Source organism: Canis lupus, chromosome 26 (assembly GCF_011100685.1).
Source record: "Canis lupus familiaris isolate Mischka breed German Shepherd chromosome 26, alternate assembly UU_Cfam_GSD_1.0, whole genome shotgun sequence".
In the NCBI taxonomy this organism is placed as follows: Eukaryota; Metazoa; Chordata; class Mammalia; order Carnivora; family Canidae; genus Canis; species Canis lupus.
Window position 1 is genome coordinate 14985347 of NC_049247.1, and position 12682 is coordinate 14998028.

Below are 12682 nucleotides of genomic sequence, written 5' to 3' on the forward strand. Positions count from 1 at the left end.
TGGTATTTTGTTATAGCAGCCTGAGCCTCCTCAGGGAATTTCTGGACTAAGATTTGGGCAATATTTGAATAGTTACTAAATTAAGAGTGAAAATATATTCTTTCCCAGGTAGCTAGACAAACTGATCCTTTGATAATCCTTTTCCTTTCAAAAATGTATCTTGGGGCACCTTGGGAGTGGCTCAGTCCATTAAGCATCTGCCTTTGGCTTGAGTCATGATCCCAGGGTCCTGGATGGAGCTCGCAGCACATCTGGCTCCCTGTTCAGGGGGGATCCTGCTTCTCCCTCTCTCTGCTGCTCCCCCTGCTTGTGCACGTGCATTCTCTCTCTCTCTCAAATAAATAAGTAAAATCTTTTTTTTTTAAAGCTGCCTAAAAGCAGAGGGAAAAGATAAAAACATTTCTTTAAAAAATATATATCTTGATACTTCAAAGAACTGAGGGGAAATACTCTGAATTACAAGAAAAAGTTTATGATGATTTAATAATAATAATAATAATAATAATAACATAAAAACACAAATGCAGAATACATATGCTTGATTAAGTATAAAATCCTGACCTAAAATCTGTTTCCAAAGACTCTTCACATTTATTTGATCTTTCAACAATACTGCCTCTGAATATGAATGTCAAATGTGTAATTTCTACAAGATAGAAGTGATTACAAGTACTTTCTTGTTTAGGTATTTAAAACAATTTCTTCATGATTGAGTGATTTACTTGAAATTTGGAAACTGAATGAACTCTATCAGTTCTCTATATACCACCTGATCTTAAAAACTCTTTAAAGCTGTTTGTGAATGGAATTCATCTCCTAAACTACTTGCCAGGCATCATCAACCTGAAAGGACAATATGACAATGCCATTTCTCCATGTTTTAAAAGCCTTGAATCCCATCACGTACAGGATATAAAATTCAAGCTGTCCGTAGGTAGATGGCAAACAAAACCCTCTGTGATCTGTTCCTTGTCTGTTCTTGAACCTTGTCCTTAGTAATGCCAGGGCCTCACCCTGGATGCCCTGGAGACTTCAAACCACTACCTTGGAATATCAAGAAGTACCTGTTGGCATTCTGTTTCTTTTCCTTTTTTCTAGATAATTAGAATTCATCCAAGAATCTGTTCAGATACTATCACTTCAGGGAAACTTTCCTGATTCTCCCCTAAGTTGGGGTGGGTTTTTTTCCCCAGAGAAGAATGTTGCAACATTTCTCATATACATCATATAGACACAAGATTTAGATTATCTTAGGTAAATGTCTCTGATCAGAACCATAAACTGTTAGAGGGCCTGGATCACATTTATATCACCAGTATCTAACATGCTGGCTGTCCTACTAAATGTGGCCAAAATATGCTCTTGAATTATAGTAATTCATATATCAAATATATTAAAACATTTTGATTTTAAGGACTACTAGAGCAAACATTTTTGTTAAGCAAGTAACCATCACCCCTTAATGTGTCTTTTAAATTAATATATCTACAGCTTGCTTTACCTAAAATGAACCTGATCTTTATTATGGAAATTTGGTATTTTATTGAACCACATGGTACCCAAATATTAATATCAGAATTATTAAGAACCGATCTATTTTAGTGGTTATCTTAAAAAACTGGCAGTTGATATTATCCTATTTTAACATCTAGAAAAACCTTTGGAGTTCAAGTCTATATGTATTCATTTTAAAAAAGTTAAACTAACATTAAACAAAAACTCAATCCTGCTATGTAATATTTTTTCCTTATGCACAGTTATAATACATGATATTCTTACCCAAGTAGTTTAGAATCCATTACTTAGGCCTGCTTTTAGTCACCAAGTCCAAAATATCAGTTATATTGGTTTATAGGACATCATTCAGTATTTTATTAGGATTTTTTAATATTCCTTCATTGTTACCTTTGATAAATGAATTAATTTTAGAACTAATAGAAAGAAGTCATTTATTTTAGACTACCACAGGCACTAAAGGTAGAAAGGAGTTACTTTTTTTTTTTTTAAAGATTTTATTTATTTATTCATGAAAGACAGAAGAGAGAGAGAGAGAGAGAAAGGCAGAGAGAGAGAAGCAGGCTCCATGTAGGGAGCCCAATGTGGGACTTGATCTCGGGACTCCAGGATCACGCCCTGGGCTGAAGGCAGGTGTTACACCGCTGAGCCACCCAGGGATCCGAAAGAGGAGTTACTTTTGTTAGTAGGGCGTAGTTTAATGTAATCAACAGCATCATCAACATAGTAACATTTATTCAATGCTCAGTATATGCCAGGCACTGTACATTACCTCATTTAAGCTTTAATACAACACTACAAAAGAGTTACTATTATTTATCTCATTTCACAGATAAAAATCTGAGGTCAAACTTCACAGACCTCCTCTATGGTAGAGCTGGGATTCAAAGCTAGCCTGTTTAATCTCAAGGCTACTCTTGTTAACACTACAGCAGTTTTCGGTTAAATCACTGTATCAGAGATTTCAGAAATTAATGCCTTGATAAATAAAAAGGATTCCATTTAGTCTAAAATATTCCTGAATGTTAACTGCTTAATTATTGTGATTTGCTTTACCTAAGGCCAAACCAGAAGATTAAGATCCTTCCATCTAAAACTTTCTTTTCACTTTGTGCTTTTAAAAAAGTTAAAGTCATCCCTGAGAATTTCTGTTCAGTAAAAAGTAATGTGCCTTTTAAAGGCAAAAGAAGCCCGAGTATCTAAAATCTTCTAAGGTAATTCTGTCCTGGGACTTTCAGAGATGCACTTATATGCTAAAAGCATTTAAAACTTGAAACTCTTGCCTAATTTCCCATGTTGAAAGGGTAGCTCAGTGTTCTTAGTCACTTTTAATTTTGCTTTGCCACTGGCAGGTAGGGCAAGCACCCATACATGTTGGCAGAATACATGTTAGAGCAGTTTGCTCCTGTTGAGAGTTGCCTTATCCTGCTTCAGCAGTTCTCTCCTATAGGACTGCCTTCAAAAAAGTACGACTATCTCTTCAAGCAAACACTGAAATCCAATATTAAATTGCTTTTTAAAAGTAAACATTCCTACAACAACTGACTTGGGGTATTCTCAAAGTCCTTAAGTCCTTAAGACTTGGGGTATTCCAAAGTCCTTAACTTTGAAGGGGTAAAGTGTAACAGGAACCGGACTTAATATGCAGAAGAATGTTACACAGTCAAGTTTTATCCTTTAGCTATTTTATATGAAGAAGAAGAGATGAGTCACATAAGCAAAGAATGACACTATTTACTATAGTAAATTCAATTGTCTCCTAAGTTTTCTTGCTTTCAACCTCTCCCATACCTGGTCTGAAATGTCATTTTCCTGAGACAGTGAGCTCTAATAGTATCACTCGGCTATTCAAATATCTTTGATGAAGACATCCAAACTCCACAGAAAGATACTCAAGGCTGCTAAGATATGGTTCCAATCCAGGTTTACCAGCTATCTAGTTATTCCTTAAATGTGCTACATACTTTTCACTGCTTGCACCTTTTACTTAGAGTGGAATATCTTGTTTCTTTACAAGTCAAAAAATCCTACTGCTAATCCGACCTAGTTAAATTCCACACCTCTTCCTTACCTCTGACAGCTAAAATTCAAAATTACCATGGTACTTTATTTGTAACCTTATTATAATATATATCATCTACAGCTGATATTAAAAGAACAGTTTACTGTGAACATACTTGTTTTCTCAACTAGAAAGTAGGATCCTTGATCTTTTCCTCCACATAAAAGTGATTCTTCTCTTCCTGTGCTCTTTTGGAGCACAGTGTCATTTTTAAATATGTGATTTAGACAGGCTGACTTGAGCAGCACTTTCAATTTAATTCATAATCCACTAAACAATATTTATTTAATGCCTGACCATGTGCCAGTCTAAGTACTTCGAGAAACAAAACAAAGCTTCCTAACTTGTGGAGCTTAAATGTTAGTGGAGAGAAACAGATAATTAACCATAAACATAATAAAGTAAATTATGTATTAAAGAATGATGAGGGCACCTGGGTGGCTCAGTCAGTTAAGTGTCTGCCTCAGGGTCCTGAGATTGAGTTCCATATTGGACTCCCTGCTCTGAGGGGAGCCTGCTTCTCCCTTTTCTCTGCCTCTCTCTCTCATGAATAAATAAATAAAATCTTAAAAAAAAATGATGAGTGCTTTGGAAGAAAAAAGTAGAGCAGGATGGGAATCAGGAAGGCCAGGCAGGGGTATGGCTTTAAGATCTCTGCTCAGATGTGGCCACTTCAGAGGGCCCTCTCCCAAAGCACCCTTATTAAAGTGCTTTTTCTACCTCTCAGTGATTATCATCATTCTGTTTTCTTTACATCATAGCACTTAAACTTATCTGAAATTATTTTGTTTACATTGTTATTGTTTCTTTGCTGTCTGTTCCGTTCACTGCTACATTCTCTCATACTTTCTTACACATAATAGACACTCAACAAGTGTTTGTTAGAAGAATAAAAGGAGATACCCAAAGTATATCCTTTTTTTTTTAAAGATTTTTTTATTGAGAGAGAGAGAGAGAGAGAGAATGGGGAAGGGACAGAGGGAGAGAGAGACAATCTCTCCTCACTGAGCAGAGTCCCACATGTGGGGCTCGATCTAACGACTCCATGATTATGACCTGAGCTGAAATTAAGAGTCAGTGGCTTAACCGACTGAGTTCCATATAGGAACCCAGGTGACCTTCAAATTATATTTTTATACTGGAATCAATCACATGGTAAAAAGTGATCTGTTAAATCCTACTGAAAATCCAAAAGAACTAGTGTTTATTCAGATATAGCATACTGTTTAAAGTATAACAAAAATATAATAATATTTGGGAATGTGGATAACACAGTTGGTAATGCCAGGGTATATGCCCAAATATAAGGTAGTTTTTATTTTAACCCAAACTATTTCTCAGAAACTGGGAATAACTCCATATTTCAATCCATCCTTACAAGCCTCTCAAATTCCAAAGTACTCTCACAATTTCTTTTTCACAGTAAGATATTAATTGGGAAAGACATATTAGTCTGAAATGACTCAATTAATGCTACTTTTACATGCTTACAGAGGTCACTAAAAATAAAAGGGAAATTTAGCTACTATTCCTAAGATTTTTAGTCTCAAACTGCAAGTCTTGGATCAGTATTTCTCAAACTTTGATGGACATCCACCATCTGAGTATCTTGTTAAAATGCAGATTCTGAGTATCAGTAGGATTGAGGCCAAAGAATCTGTATTTCTAACAAGCTCCAGGCCCTTATAGCTGGTCCATGGACTAACCTTTGAATTATAAGGCACAAAATAAAGTTGTAAAAACAATGCTCTTCTGTCATTATATTTTTATGATTTAAAAATGTATATTTCTATTCACTGGAAAGGGGAAGACCATGCTAGGCAGCTGAAAGCTACAAAGGGGATGTCAGTTTTCCATACAGCTGTGCCTATTAATTTCCCTTCACCCACTCCATGTCCCCATAAACGCAAGCCCATTTTTACAAAACTGGATTATTTTTTTCAAGGCAAGCCCTTTAATCAGAATTATTCAACTAATCAACTATTTAAACTTAATTAAATAAAAAAGGAAAAGTACATTTAAAAGCTCCATTTTTTTCTACTTTCCAATGCTCTAAAAAATTTCATTTTAATCAGTATTTATGGAAGTGTTAAAGTTAGAAAGGGAGCATTAATTTTGGTAGTTTAATTTGGATAATTTTACTAGTCAAAAATGGTTTTCTCTTGTTTTAAAACCTTGCCATTTCTCAGTAGGTCATTAACCCATATGACAACTTTTAAATACTTCAGTTATACTGGCCCTAGCTTTTGTTTTAAAGACCAAGTAGTTAGGGGCACCTGGGTGGCTCAGTGGTTGAGCATCTGCCTTTGGCTCAGGTCCTGATCTTGGGGTCCTGGGATGCAGCCTGGCATCAGGCTCCCTGCAAAGAGACTGGTTCTCCCTCTCCTTGTGTCTCTGCCTCTCTCTGTGTGTCTCTCATAAATAAATAAAATCTTAAAAAAAAAAAAAAAGAAAAAGACTAAGTAGTTAGAAATGTAAGAATAAATTAAAAGGATAATTATGCTTTAAAAAGAAAAAAATAGAGTTCCTCAAATATATAAAATATTAAAATCTTCCAAAACCTTTGAAGAATATTCATTTATTTCAGCACTGGTTTTCTACTTCCCATAGGTAAACTTCTCTCAACTTAATACAAACACTTAGACTCATATGACCTTCACAGCTATCTTGAGATCAGAATATGGTACCCATGAAAAAAAATAGCTCTTAATAGCATATCAAAAAAGGCACAAATGTGTTTTGAGATGCTTTTTATAAGTCTAAGGTATTCAGGGTTTCTCACAATTTTGTGAACTATTATTAACACAATCTGTGTTCAGGTTGAATTACTAGTTTTAAGTGTTTATTCTTCATGGCTGGCAACTAGGGCTAAAAACAGTTATGATATAAATGTATTCTTTCTGCAAGTCTCTGTTGAGGGAGTCAAGCTGATTTGATAGAGCTCTGTTTGGGGGCAGTGGGTATTTTTTACTTTCTTCTCTATCCATCCTCTTAACCTTGTAAATTAAAACCTAATATGTACAATTTAAGCAGGATTACCCAGCAAGAGCTATTTCACGAGAGTATGAACTGCTAGTTAGTTCTAGAATATCAGCCGGGAAACATCATCAAAGGAAATCAAGGCGATTCCTTTGCTGATAAGGAAATTGTAAAGAATCTCTTTAGAACTAGAAACAGCAAGCTCAGTAATGCAAATGCACTCGTGTTCATCTGAACAACAATCTCCCCATTTACTATTTAGCAAGGATTGAAAGAGCAGGACCAAAAGCTCAAAAGATGGAAGGTGTAAAAGAAAGTCTCTTTTCTGCACATTTTGGCAGGCATAATACTGAATTTGCATCTGTCTGAGTGGTAACTTCCAAAAGTCTGAGTAAGTAAATGCGAGCTGAATTTCAAGTGATAAAAGAGATAATTCTCAGAGACTCTGCGTTTGTGTGTCGGGTGGGGACTGAGTACCAAAGAGGCAAGGATTAATCATAGAGAAGCCAGCTTTCAAACCTAAGATTCACTCTAAGTAAAGATGAGCCCAGAGCCGGTTTTCTAAACAACCTCATTATATTAAATGTACACACACTGAAAAATCTTTAGTAAAAAAAAAAAAAAAGAAAAGAAAGAAAGAAAGAAAAGAAAAAAGAAAAATCTTTAGTATACTGAAGGATATTTTGCCAAGTGCTTTTTCTTTCTAAATTTCTGTTATTCTTTGTTCCTCAACAATTATATGTGTTCTCATTCTCTGATCATTTTATGCCTTTTTAAGGATCTCTCCCATCCTCTTTTTTACCTCCTTCCTACAGCCAAAAATGACCAAATCCAGTTCTCCTTCCAGTATGGATATTTTAGTGAGTTTCACATTTTTGTTTCTTCTTCAGTAGTACTCCTATCCTGGGCCTGGGTTCTCTTGGCACTTGACAAAGTTAGATACATAGTATAATGCACAGGTAGAAGCAGATGTCATCATCCGGAAGGCTTGATTACAATAGCAAAGAGGTGGAGACATCAAAGCAAAATAGCTGATAGAAGCTGAAAAAATATCCTAGCACTTAGCTGACTGCCTGGTATAGAAGGAACTCAGTAATACATTTGCTTAAGTGTTTTCTTGAAGTTTTAAAGAACTTTCTCATCACAACTAATCTTGTACTTTGTAACTAAGACTCCTCCCCAAAGCAAGAATTCATGAAATTCTTCATGATTCAGCAAAAATGCTTTCTTTTTCACTTTGATTTACAGTTATTAAAGCCTGAAGCTGTGGTCAGAATTATGTTAGAGTTCAAAGCATGACAAGAATGAGTGCATCAAAAGTGAGAAAGAATGGATATTTATTTCTTCTCAGACTAATTCCCTTTAACTTTCATAGAATTACATTATATATGGACAAAGTGCTTCTTTTAGAATTTTTGTGTGCTTTCTGATGTTTTTCTAGTGGATGTCTTTGGTCACTATGTCTCAATTTACTCATATCTAAGTGGGGAAAATACAAAAAAAGAAAACATGGCTTTCTGTACAGATCAAGGAAACAATCTAGAGTGACATGTGTCATTTTTCCAGTTATGTAAGATACTGGAAAAAAAGTTTCCAATAAATATAAAATTTCCAACAGCTCTTAGTTTTTTTCACTGTATGTTTCTAAAATGACAGAGAACAATAATAAGTTTTTAACCAAAGGGAAGTAATGAAGACACTTCTCAGATTGACTTTACTATCTGTATCAGACACATAAGGATTAGTCATGTATTTGTGTAGCCCTTGGGAATAACACGGTATCAGCTGATGTGAATTAGGATAGGGAAATGGAAAAGAGAAGTTAAGGATGGTTTCAAGTCTGAGTGATTAGGATGATGAGAATGTCATTGACTAAATCACTAGAAGGCAGTACCATCTGAAGTTATATTGATGAAATATGTTTTAAACAGTTTGAATTGTAAGACAGTAAGACAGTCCAGAGAAATAGGATAGAACACCAATTCTTACAGGCATCCATTTCAATGCCATTAGCATACAACTGGGAAAAAGGATTAAGTGTTAAATAAAGATTTAGAAAAGATCATTAAAGCTGGCAAAATGGAACTCCTGATGATCTTTGAGAAAACTGTTTCAGTTAGCTGGAATGGGGTTGGGTTGGGACTGTGGTAGAAAGTGAAGGAAATGAAGGCAGGGGGAATATTTTTATAGGCACACCAGAGTAAAACAAAATAAAGTAGCAGGGTCAAGAACAGGTTTTTATAGATAAGTAGAGATCTATGCTTGCCTACAGATAAGAGGGAAGGGGTCGGTGGAGAGGAAGAGACAAGGACAGCTAATACTTAGTCATTTAAAAAATTTAAAAAAAAAAAATCATGGCAGGGATGCCTGGGTGGCTCAGTGGTTGAGGGTCTGCCTTTGGCTCAGGGTGCGTGATCCCAGAGTCTGGGGATGGAGTCCCACTCAGGCTCTCTGCATGGAGCCTGCTTCTCCCTCTATGTTCTGCCTCTCTCTCTCTCTCTCTCTCTCTCTCTCTCTCTCTCTATCTCATGAATAAATAAATAAAATCTTAAAAAAAAAACATGGCAAAGTAGGAAATGTTTAAATACACTTGAAAAAGCAAACATCTGCACATTAGTCACTCAATGAATGGACAATGCCAATAATTCAATGCCAAACCCTTGATCAACTTTGTTTTAGAGGGGTTTGGTAAGAGGTAGGCAGAGTTTTCTTAACTATGATTACTTCTCAAGATTTTAAGTGGACAGAGCAAAAAAAGTGAAAATGCCATTATCAGAAATATCATTCCATAGTAATGGAATGTAACTGTTTGCAGAGTTCAGGGGAAGATGAGTGGAACTGTGCTGTACTATCAGGGATAATATCTTACAACCATCACCCAATTTTATCTAAATGGCCAACTGACCCACCAAAAAGCCGTATGTACTTCTCAAACCCCACCCAAACAAATAAAAGAACACATCCAGAATCAGGAAAGGGATCAACAAAGTACCTGACACCATTCTCATTCCCTTCACTAAATTCCTTTCACTTCTTACTTCACTAAGGAGAAGAGCGTTGGCTCTGCTTCAACTTCAGTTTCTACAGACTAATACAAGTTTAATAAAAGATATATCACAGCCCCTACCTACCTTTCTTAAAATGGCAACCTCCTCCCCCATCCTGTTGCCTGTCCATCTTCTCTGCTTTTTCTTCCATAGCACTTATCAGCTTCTAAAATACTATGTACTTTGCATAATATGTATATTTTCTGTCTCCCCATCTAGAATGTAAACTCTATTAAGGGCAGGTTTTCTAGTTTGTTTTGTTAACTACTGCATTTCCAATGCTTGAAACAATATTTGACTATAATTGATAATTCTGCAAAAAATAGTTGATGAAAGACTGAATCAATCAATTCTATTACAAAATGATGTAAAATATTTTTGCACTGACTTTTAACGATGTATCATTTTCCTATGTTAGTCACTTTACAAATCTCATATTGTTTCATATGAATTGGTTTCTCTCAATTAGAATAACTTTCTGGAAGATGTTCCACATATTATTTCTTTATTGCTTTCATATTTTAACGCTAGCTAATAATAAAAAAGTATTGTTAACTCTTCTTTACATCCCTGGCCCTTCCTTTTTTGTGCCTCATACCAACTCCACTTTGCTCAAGAGAGTTTGGCCCTATTTCAGTGAAGTCATTCTCCACACTACTTTGTTATGAGATGATTGAATAGACTGCTGTTTTAAGTTGTTGAAACAGCAAGCAGTGTTTTTCAAACAAAATTCTTTTATGAGTTCCAATGCAATAAAATAGTTCAGTGATTCAACTGGCTGAATTACATTTCATTCACTTCAGGGGATATTCTACTAAAGAGAACTTCTGATTTTTACTCTCTAGAAATTTCACGTTTTGTGATATTTCTCATACTGAACACTAGAACCCTCAAAGCTCTCTTGTTAAATACGACTCTTCTGCTTACTACTATGATCTTTAGCCTGCTACTTAGAAAGGCAATCACAGTTAAGATTATGGGAATTGGACTGGAGCAGAACTACATTCAAGTTCCAGTCTGTCCCTAAGTAGCATGGGCAAGTATCAAAACTCCAAGGTTTAGTTTCCTCATCTGTAAAATGAATACAACCAATGTATTTAACTTATAGAATTGTTTCCTGGGGGAATTTAATAAGATAGTGCATGTGAAGTGATAGGGTGGTTGGCACAGAGCACACATTCAGTAAATTTCATCTATTACTATTAATAAATGAAATACTTAAATGTGAAATATGTATAGTGCCTATCTATAAATTACAAAGTATTTGGCTGTTATTTTTTTACTATTCTATTTATGAATAGTAAATAGCTCAAAAAATGAGCTCAATTGGCATTCAATTATTCTCCCCTATTGCTCTGGATACAGTAATAACATTCATTACTGTATTAGAACTAAGAATTAGATAAACCTTCTTTCTTTACTGATGCTTAAATTTTATTATAGAAACCACTTTTAAGATATATTCAAGAGGACATATTTTCATAAAATAATATTGCATACTTTATAAGTACCCTGTGTCATTGTTTGAATTAGATTTTTCATGTTTTATTTTCTACCAATAACTTTAATTATATGAATACTTTCTCTAAATTCTTCATTTTGACTTATCCTGAAGGATTGTGAATAGAAAGACATTTTTCATTATCTATACATGTTTCCCTCAAGCCTAAAATTAACATCTATTTGTCCTTTTTAGTGGACACTGATTCATTTTAGAAGTATTATTTATGCCTAGAATAACCAAGCCACAATGGTAGACTCCATCTCTAAAAGGTCATCATTTTACATACTGTACTTTGGACTTCAGTCATTTGCTTGTAAACTAGATATGCTTAACATTATACGTTTGTTCTCAGTTTGTTCTAGATCAGTGCTTTCAAATAGAATGTTTCATCATGATGGAAATAGTGTATCTTTGCATTTGTCCAACAGGGTAGCCACTAACCACATGTGGCTATTAAGCATTTGAAATGTGACTAGTGTGATTGAGGAACTGAATTTCCAATTTTGTTAAGTTTTAAGTAGTATATGCCTAACAACTACTATGTTGGAAAGCACAGTTCTAGATAGTTTTTAAAAACATTGGTAATTATGATGAAAATGAATAATAATGATTCTTATAACTAGCTATAAAAGTTGTATCATTGCCTCAGGAATTGTTGACACAGCTCTTGACTAATTGAGCAAGAAGTACTGAGGTTTTTATTTTTTTAATAATAAATTAATTTTTATTGGTGTTCAATTTGCCAACATACAGAATAACACCCAGTGCTCATCCCGTCAAGTGCCCCCCTCAGTGCCCGTCACCCATTCACCCCCACCCCTCGCGCTCCTCCTCCCCTTCCACCACCCCTAGTTCGTTTCCCAGAGTACTGAGGTTTCACACTGTTTTACCACTTTAAGAATCAACCTTCTACCAGCCTCTCCCTCCCCCTTCCTGCTTTCATTAGTGGCCTCATACGCTTTCATTGAAATCATTTGTAAAACAAAAAGCTAAGATCTAAAATTCTAACCAGTAGTCTAACTCTAAGGAGGCTCCTAAGGGAATTCAGTTGTTTTTGGTGGCCTAACCTCTGAGGGATGGAGATATTGCCACTGATGCCTTGTCTTTCTCTAATATCTTCTCAGGCTGCTTACATTTAGTTAGCTCTGAGACCAGCTGTCTTTGTTTTAAACAGGAATGAAAGAGAACCACAATAGGAAACAGGAACTATGGCATTTAGTTATCACATAGCAATTGGAAGGATGAGAGTATGTATGAATACGTGTTTTCACGGTCTAGAAGAGCAGCTATAGCTTCTCCTTCCTTCTTCCTGTTAGAGAAGTTTCCAAGTACTTGATAGTATAGTCTCACCAATAGCTAGAGGTAATGGTGTCCTCCCTAAACTGTTAACGAAGTTCAGGGAGTTCTTGCCTTAAAGGATTTCCAAAATGCTGAACTCTCTACCCAAGGAAACGATACCTTATTACTCAAATACTACAAATGTTAGGTTGCGTATTGCTCCAGTGAGTAGTTTTAAGACTTGTTACCATCTTTACAGGTCATAGTATAAAAGAGTTTGTCACTACAGGAGAGACT

At 35.3% G+C, this 12682-nt stretch overlaps 1 protein-coding gene across 2 annotated transcripts in view; it reads right to left on the minus strand.

The window, feature by feature from the left end:
- Positions 1–12682, minus strand: part of TAOK3 (TAO kinase 3) — a 185311-nt gene that overhangs the window by 117177 nt on the left and 55452 nt on the right. The window lies entirely within an intron of this gene.